General features: G+C 45.0%; 2 long non-coding RNA genes across 2 annotated transcripts; one reads left to right on the top strand and one right to left on the bottom strand.

Annotated features, from left to right (window-relative positions):
• Window positions 1-603: 603 nt before the first annotated feature.
• On the top strand, window positions 604-2,424 carry LOC112837087 (uncharacterized). The gene is made up of 4 exons (XR_003211627.2): window positions 604-680; window positions 888-1,005; window positions 1,213-1,398; window positions 1,932-2,424. It is a non-coding gene; the product is annotated as an uncharacterized lncRNA (long non-coding RNA).
• On the bottom strand, window positions 676-8,761 carry LOC112837091 (uncharacterized). The gene is made up of 3 exons (XR_003211629.2): window positions 8,480-8,761; window positions 7,243-7,539; window positions 676-883 (listed from the first exon to the last, which is right to left on the bottom strand). It is a non-coding gene; the product is annotated as an uncharacterized lncRNA (long non-coding RNA).
• Window positions 8,762-9,044: the final 283 nt, after the last annotated feature.

Genomic DNA, 9,044 nt, shown 5'->3' on the forward strand with positions numbered 1-9,044 from the left:
CAGAAGAGTGTTAAATAATAGCAATGCTTTTTATATAGCAAAAGGGAAAAAAAAGGCAAAGAATGAAAGAAAAAATGGGTAGTCCATCTCCAGCTTTCCATGTGTCAGTATCATAGGCAAGCATTTAAGTGACATGGAAATATAATATTTAATGAAATGGGAATTTAGCCATTACAGACTTTTAAATGAGAAAATTTAGTTCCAACGTTCATAAAATGATTTCATGTTTCTTTAGAAAGAAAAAGTAGAGAAACATAGATATGAGCTTCAACATGGATTTGCTCAGGAGGGTACCTCACTCAAAGAACAGAACTTGGTTCTCGAATCAAAAGAGTAGCCAATAAATTATATCTTTTCAGTAAGGTGAAATATTCTAGATCTTTGCATCCTTTGCAAATGTGTATTTCATCATCAACTACTCTCCTGAGTGCATCAGATAAGAGGACTTCTCTATTTTACTTTTATAATAAACTGGTCTACTCTTGACTGCTGTGAAAAACACACCCTCCTCCACCAAGCACCAAGACACGCTCTTCATTAGGCTCCAGGTGGACGGCTGCAGAAGGGGCTCTGCTGGGTAAGACGGGAGGAGCCGCATTCAGCAGAAAAGGCAGGTGTTCCAGAGCGTCCACTGGTCAGAAGCTGTTGGGCTTTCGGTCTCAGAAATTCCTCCCAAGAAAGTAAGGGTTATTTCTCAGGTTCATACATCCTAGGGAGCTGTATGCTGGTCTCAGGGGTGGAATTAAAATGGGATGTTGTGAAATTCTGGTGTGTTGGGAGGGAGAGGGTATGCAGTGCTAGGAAAGGCACTGAAGAGGGGTGCGTGCTCACCGATCAGGAACTTGCCCTATCACACCTTGCCCCAGAAGTTTCTCTTCTGCCCCTAGGAGAGAAGTTAAAAAAAGCTGGTCACATTTGTCACCCTGGCTGGTGGCCTGGGAGGGCTGTTTTTCCAGGCAGCACTGCGCTGGGGTCCCTCCAGAGAGGTTGAACGGCCTGCACTTGGTAATCATTCTTGACGATGTTGTTGAAATATTTGTGCTTTTGAGCGCTGCTTGGGTTAAAAGCCTAGCGATGGCTAGGGTTTCTGCACGCATGGAGTTGACAGTGTTAACATCTACAAAACACGTGAATTCAAAAACCAGTATGCCACACTATTTTCTGACACCTTCCCACCCCCTCACTTATGTATCTGTTGTCACATCTTTTTAGAGTGGAAAACCCACCAGCACCCCAGCACTGGGACCGTCCATCCCCTCCAGAGTCCCCGTGTTGTTCAAGAGTTCGCTGATCAAAGGGGAAAATAGCTCTTGATAATCCTAATAGGCTTCTCAGTTGCCAATAGGTGCTCAAAAATATTTACACAATTACAGAGCAAGCTGGATTCTTCAAATAAATGTGAGTTGCAAAATTTGCCCATGAAAAGTTTTTTTTTAATGTATAAAAACTAAATCATATATTTAATTATGCATTTTGCTCAGCAAATTTCCTGAATATAAAAGTGGCATGAGGGTCACCTGGGTGGCTCAGTCGGCTAAGCGTCTGCCTTTGGCTCAGGTCATGATCCCAGGGTCCTGGGATGGAGTCCCTCATCAGGGAGCCCGTTTCTCCCTCTCCCTCTGCCTACCACTCTCCCTGCTTGTGCTCTCTCTCTCTCTCTCTCTGTCAAATAAATAAAGAAAATCTTTAAAAAAGGTGACATGAAATATCAAACTTAGCAATAATACATGGGCACAAATTCGGTATTTATATTGTTATCTTTTTCATTCAAGTGTTATTGAGGTTGAGACACCAACAAGTACTGCATTGTCCACACTGCCCACTATCTTGGGTCTCCTTGGGGAGGGTAGTCAGGGTCCTTTTCAAGTATTCATTTTTATAATATAAATCCTTCAGGGCTGATTAATATTTCAACTCTCACCCATCGCTAGGATATGAGGAAAAATCTGGCGATCAGATCTGCTGGAGAGTGGGACACGTGGAATGCAGAGAAGCAGGAGGAGAGAGAGAAGAGGGGCATCTTTGCCTCCAGTAACTTCTCACTTGGGAACCTTCAGACCCAAATCTCCTTTCTTCCCTATTTGCTGTCTTTCTTTCTATTTCCTGCCTCGTGTTTGCTTTTATTAACATCCCTTCCATTTTCCTTGGTTGCTCTCGAACGTATTGCGCTAAAGGGCAGAGGGCTTGAATCCCCTTGCTGTCCCTAGCAGGGGACACACCATGTCTTCTCTGGGCAGAAGCTGCACAGGCTCTTGGTGCTTCACCACTGGAAATTTACTGATACAACGGGGCCCTCAGAAAATCTGGGCAAAATAGAAAATCAAGCTAGACATAAATGCCGAATAAAGGGAAGAAGGTGATGTTTGGGCAGAAAGCCAGAGTTTCATCATTTGAGCCATTTCAGAAGTAAAGTATGAGCCCGCTCTGAGCATTCCACCCCCCCCCAACCCGCCGCACTGCCCTCTCCCTCCTGCCACATCTTCCCTCGGCTGGTGTCTTCACAGGAAGAGCCTTACCCAGCGAGATGGGATATCCACCCCAGGGTCTCATGGAGCCCTCAGAGAAGCTAGGTAGGTCCTCAGGAAACCTCCAGAAATGCGGGGAACGTTGCCTTGTGTGGAAGGTACTTCTCTCCTCCTCCCTGCCTCCAGCCCCTTCTCTTCTCCCCAGCTTCCTCCCCTCCAGGGACCGTCCCGACTATGTGGACTCAGTGGAAACAGATCTTCTATGATTCTGTGCATTTTCTTTCACCACAAATCCCAGGATCTGAAGGCCAAAAGATAGCATAGGGGTCACCTTGACCAACCTCCCTCTTTGTATACCCTGCACCCCACACTGCCTGCCTAAAGGAAAAAAATAAAAAATAAAATAACAGACTATTTAGGGCTGAATTTAAGTCCTTGTCTTGCCAGCCGCCCTCACAATCCCGTACTGTAGGCACAAGCGCTGAACCAGTACTTGGCTAATTGTGGAGACAATTAGCATTCGTTACTTGTTTTAATGAGCCAAGCGGATAATTGTTTCTGGCCAGAGCCGCTGGGGACAGGAGCAATTGTCTGCGTTCCTAATTTCTGGGTTAAATCTATGCTAGTGGAGCCGCTCCTATCAGAGGCAAGCCTGGAATTGATAAGATGTCTTATCCACTGTCCAAATCTTCCAGGGACACCAGACCTGAGATCCAGTCACCTCCGATGCCCCCCTTCCTTTGCATGGTGCCTAGGTGCTCCTGCAGCTCCCAGTTCCCAGGAGGAGGGGACAGGGCTACCCCAGCCCAGCTCCCCTCGAGCTACCTTCACGCCGGGCCTGCGTGAAGATAGCTCTGGCTTTCTGCCCAAACATCACCTTTCTTCCCTTTATTCGGCATTTATGTCTAGCTTGATTTTCTATTTTGCCCAGATTTTCTGAGGGCCCCGTTGTATCAGTAAATTTCCAGTGGTGAAGCACCAAGAGCCTGTGCAACACCTCGCCAGGGCCCGAGGTCCACGTCACTGCAGCTCCTCAGCATTCGGATTAAGACTTGTTCAACCACGCTTTCTTTTAGTCTCCCGAGCTGGCTGACACGCTCAGGATTGACCGAACTCTGTTCTTAGGGCTCCGAGGGGTTTGCCCCCACACAGATTTGATGAGGCAAGGAGCCCCACTACCAATCCTAAGGAAGTCCTTATTGGGAGCACGCTGATATTTCTGGGTAAAGTTTGGTAAAGGTTATCCATTTTGTGTTGTTTCGTGTTGAAAAAAATGTGAAGGTTTCAGAACATGCCGCCCCAAAATACGACACTTTGGCATGTGGATTATTTGAGTCAAAGGTGAGGGAGAACCAGCAGGCATAGGAAAAGCTCTTTACCTTCCCCTACACCCTGTAAGAACAAATGTACTTCCCCTCTTGCAGAGGAAATTTAGATTTATAAAGGAAATTTCCATTAGTAAATATACCAGGAAGAGAGCCTACCAGAGGTGGTCTTTCACTAGAGAGGCTCTTACCTGCACAATAAGGCCCCTGGGATTTACTGGTTGTGCCCATTTTCACTTCCTTCCTTCACCCGGCCCAGAATTTGCCTCCTTCCACCCCAAAGCCCCGACCACCCCTCCCTTTTCCTTACTTCAAGATGGTATGTAAATCTCAGTCTTCTGAGAATCACCTCGGGTCTCATATTTTCCCGAGCCCCCGTGGGTACATACATAATTAAAGTTGGGGTTTTTCCTCCTATTAATCCGTCTTATGTCAACTTAATTCTTAAACCAGCCACAGAACCTAGAAGGGTAGAAGGAAGCATTTTCTCCCCTACAGTTTCCAGGAAGCCAAAAATACCAAGTCCTTCTTTATTCAGTAGTTGGATTACTCAGTTATGCCAAAATTTGAGAAAAGATTCGCTATGAATAATTTCAAACTATTGAACTCTTTTTAGAAAGTTGGCTGGAGGATGGATGAATCAGGTGTATGCGTGCGTGCGTGTACGCGTGCATGCGCGGAAATGAGGGGCAGATGTACACCAGCTGCATCATTTGCCCCTGTAGCTAAACCTGCGCTTCTGACTTCTCTTGCTCTCCTTTCCCTCTCATCTGCAACCTGAAAGCAATGGGGAAACAAGGCGTTGCTCACTGCAATGTCTGTGTGTGATTAGTTGCCAACCGAATGAACTTTTCTAACATATCCATCTCCCAGAAATAGTGAAACTGAGAGAAATGGAGGTACAGCTTTTGGAAACACCTACTATGCGCTGGACGCATCATCGCAGTGTCTTATTTAACTCTCAAGGACACCTTGGATACAGTGTTAACATTCTCTTTTTAAAGATGTGGAATGTGAGGATCAGAGAAGTTAAGTGACGGGTCTCAGATCCCACAGCTAATAGGTAGTTGATACAGGATTTGAATCCATGCAATTGGATACATGTATATGCAGAACGCTGTCTACTCTAAAACAGGGACCCAGATATCAGGGGGACCTTCTGGTCTTCCACCATTCCTGCAAGCTCCTAGGGGCTCCCCTCCCAAAGTCTCTGCTGCTATCTAAGTGCCTGTGAGTTCGTGTGAGCTGCTTCTGCTCCATCCCTCAGACACACTGATGAAATGCAGCCACTTCAGTTGGGTAAGAAATCTACTCACACCAAGCATTTTGTGGGTTTAGCAACTTGACTAACGGTCAGGTTTGGGGGTGGGGTCACAAGCCCACAAGCCACAGCTCTTCCCTTCTCCCCCACCCCTCCCAATCTTACCCCTCACTGCTCATCCAACAGGCTCTGGATCCAGGCACTTTGTCCACGTTGGAGATGAGAATGTGCCAAGGACTACAGGGTAGCCTTCCCTTGGTGGGTTCCCAAACGGACTCAAAGGAACGAAAACTGTCCTGTCCTTGAGAAAAGCAACTAATGGGCGATTTGTCCAAACTGCTAAGTGTGCTCTCATCTATACCCTACAGCATAAGTTACTAACCAAACTTTCTTTTCCAGAGACCGGCTGTTCTAACTGGAGGTCAGGGATTGCTTCACTTGTCGGAGAAAGTGGCATGTACTGTTTGAGACATGTACATTAAAAATTTGTTGTTGTTTATCTGAAAATCAAATTCAGCTGGATATCCTATATTTTATCCAGCAGTTCTAAGACAGAGGCATAAGGAGGGTAGTTTAATTTCATGGAGGTGTTTTTCATGGAGGGTAGACTTAGAAACTCAGAATTTGATTGTGCTGCATTGCATAACCATTTGGAGGGAAGCAGTTTCTTAAATCATTTGAATTCATTTTCCGTGAACTCACCATTTTATTAAAAATATGGCTGAATGTGTCACACTAATTGGAAACATGGCTATCACAACATCCAAGTACGTTTTTAAGTAAGCTGGGGAAATTGGCATTTTAAAATGCTGTTCACACAACCAGAATAAGAAAAGAACTCGACACCCAGGAAGTGCCCTGCAAGGGCAAAGAGGAGAAAAAGGGTGAAAAAAGCCAAATAGGGCAGATTCTTCTGCCTTGGAGCTTGCCTCAGCTCGCGGCACCCCACAAAGCAGACTTTCTTGCCTCCTGTGCCAGACTGACTCACCTGCAGAACATGGGGCAGCCCCGTCAGCTCCTGAAGTGAAAAAAGGGAAACAGACCTGCCCTGGAAATATACTCAGTATCTAAATGTTGAATGTGGCTGCACTAACTACAGAAAGAAGGCTAATGCTTTGTAGACAAAGTAGCCAAATTCTCATGCGCGGCAGTGATCAGCAAATGAGTAAATGGTGCAAGCACTTGCGCTTCTCTTTCCAATTTCCTGATGCCAAATAAATGGTGCTGGCCCCACGCAGCAGCACGACCTTCACTTGCATTTCCTTTTCGGTTTCCAAAGCTAATGGTTTTTCCCATTAGGCTTATAAAAGTAATGCATGCTCATTATTGAAAATATAGAATGTTCAAAAAACACGAGGCGCCTGGCTGGCTGGCTGGCTCACTCGGTGGAGTGCGTGACTCTTGATCTTGCCGTTGCGAGTTTGAGCCCCACGTTGGGTGTAGAGATTACTTAAAATAAAACCTTGTTTTCTAAAAAAGAATGTTCAAAAAAAACCAAACCCACAAAATCTAGCTTGGTAAATTCCCACTACTCAAGACACTTTTAACCTCAGATGCATTTCTTTCCAGTCTTTTTTAAATGCTATTTTGTATAATGTATACATTGGTGTGTGTGTGTGTGTGTGTGTGTGTGTGTGTGTGTGTGTGTGTGTTTCCACATCGTTTAGAACTCTTTTGCACCTGGGTGGCTCAGTCGGTTAAGCGGCTGCCTTCGGCTTAGGTCATGATCCTGGGGTCCTGGGGTCCTGGGGTCCTGGGATCGAGCCCCACGTCTGGCTCCCTGCTCAGTGGAGAGCCTGCTTCTCCCTCTCCCACTGCCGGCCACTCTGCCTACTTGTGCTCTCTATCTCTCTGTCAAATAAATAAATAAAATCTTTAAAAAAAATAGAACTTTTTAAACATCATCTTAAATAGCAACAGATACTGGAAGTTAATGGTGAGATTAACAAAGAAATGTACAACAAATTGTTAAAAACAAGATAACATGCTCGAGATGAAGTCGCTTCTGCTAAGCCCCACAACATGAAGCCGAAACTTAACTTAAGCCTCACATCACCAAACTGAGAATTTTAATTACGGTTTTGACTCTCCCAGAAATAGAATCTTAAGCCAATCCATCAGGAATTGCCTGGCCCGCACCAACCAGATAATCCACCATCCTCTAAATGAAAGTGACCTTGGGATAGCCAACCTGATTTTGTGTCCAGCATAATTTCCTTGTTCCAGCTCGCTTCTGCCTATGAGTCTTTCATTTTGTGCAGCTCCTCGGAGCTCCTTTCTGTCTGCTAGATTGGATGCTGCCTGATTCATGGAATCCTGAATAAAGCCAATAAGAGCTTCAAAATTTCCTCAGTTAAATTTTGTTTTTTAACAGTCCTTTTAGGGAGGATCCACTTTTCCCACAAAGAAGCGTGCATACATACGAAAGACACTTCGTCCAACTGCAGGCTGCAGACATTGTCATAAGTTCTTGAAGGGGTCGCCTTTCCTATAGATTTCAAAACACACAAGAAAAGTAACACTTTTCGTTAGGTTTCTGGAAATAGGCAATATCATTTTTATGTCCCTACTCTTGGGATCAGAATCTAGCTTCATTGCCTAAAAAAAAAAAAAACAAGATAACCACAAGTTCCTATTTATGCGCAAATATGAATGTATAAATATGTTCGTAACAGTGTTCTTAATGATTTCAAAAGGATAAAATAAAAATCACCTAAATGTTCAGCATTAAGGGGGTCGGCTAAGTAAATTACAAAACATGTAAACAGTCCTCTCAGTAAGAGAATTATTCAGCCATCAAAAGCAAAGATCATGAAGAACCTTTATCGATGTTAATTCTGGGGTTTTAGGGAAGCTCTATGCCCAACATGGGACATGAACTTGCCACTCTGAGATCAAGAGCTGCAAGGTTGCTCTATCCAGCCAGCCAGGGGCCCCTACTGATGTTAATTTTTTTAAAACCTGAATACCCAAGTTTATGTAAGCAAGCATTTAGATTTTATATGCATATGAAAAGGGACCGGAACCAAACGTAAGAATAATAATAGCCAAGTGATGAGTTGGTAGGTGCTTTTCCTCTTCGACTCTCTTAGATTCTAGGTTGTCCAAAGCACCTTTCTTATTTGTAGTAATCCTGCTTTTGTTTGTTTTCTCTGCTTACCTTCTGGTTGTCAGGTCTAAGCATTAACCTGTCAGAGCCCTGGCTGAGCACCTCGGACTTCTCATTTTCATCCACATCAAGTACCTACAAGCCTCACTCCCCCCCCCGCCCCCGGAAAGGACATTTTGCCAATTGCAAAGCACTGTTTGTTCTTGGGCAAACTATTTAGTCCGGTTATCATTAGAAAATTTGTTTGCACAGACCTGACTGTTGCAGCTCCTAAAATTGACTCTTGCTAATACGACGCGGAAAAAGAAGGAGCATAAACCTTGAAGAATTGGAGATGAGCCCTCGCCTCGGCAGGTTCATCGTGGATACAAGAGGGAGGCCCCTCCACCAGCACCCTTTGATGGAAGACTCTGGGGAGACACCCTTTGTAAGGGAGACCCGCTCCCTTTTCTTTCCTATACTTGCCATGTGGCTGCAAAGTATGTTGGCACCTCACAATGAGGTGATGGAGAATTGGAAGCAGCCAGGGAGCGTGAGGATCCCCGTGGAGAGACCAAATGTATTGGAGATCCAGGGAGGATGGGTCAAAAACCCAAATTAATATATCCAGAAAGAAAGCTGAGCTTGAGCTGGACCTGAGTCAGTATTTTTACACCACTGGGTTATTCCAGTCTTGGAGGCCCAGTCCAGAGGTCATGTTTTGCAGGTGGGAAGGCTGGTGGTGTTCCTAAGTGGCCCTTTACGACATGGAACAGAAATGCAGACAAAGACTAGGAAGACAAGGCACAGTTCTGGAATCAGAGCTCCATCAGACGGGCCAAAATCCTGTGTAGGGTTTGGAGAAGGAACGCGGTGTAATAGAAAGAACCAGAGCGTTGGAGCCT

This window comes from Callorhinus ursinus, unplaced genomic scaffold (genome assembly GCF_003265705.2).
Source record: "Callorhinus ursinus isolate GAN/ISIS: 27379988/994484 unplaced genomic scaffold, GSC_fseal_2.0 scaffold2, whole genome shotgun sequence".
Taxonomy (NCBI): domain Eukaryota; kingdom Metazoa; phylum Chordata; class Mammalia; order Carnivora; family Otariidae; genus Callorhinus; species Callorhinus ursinus.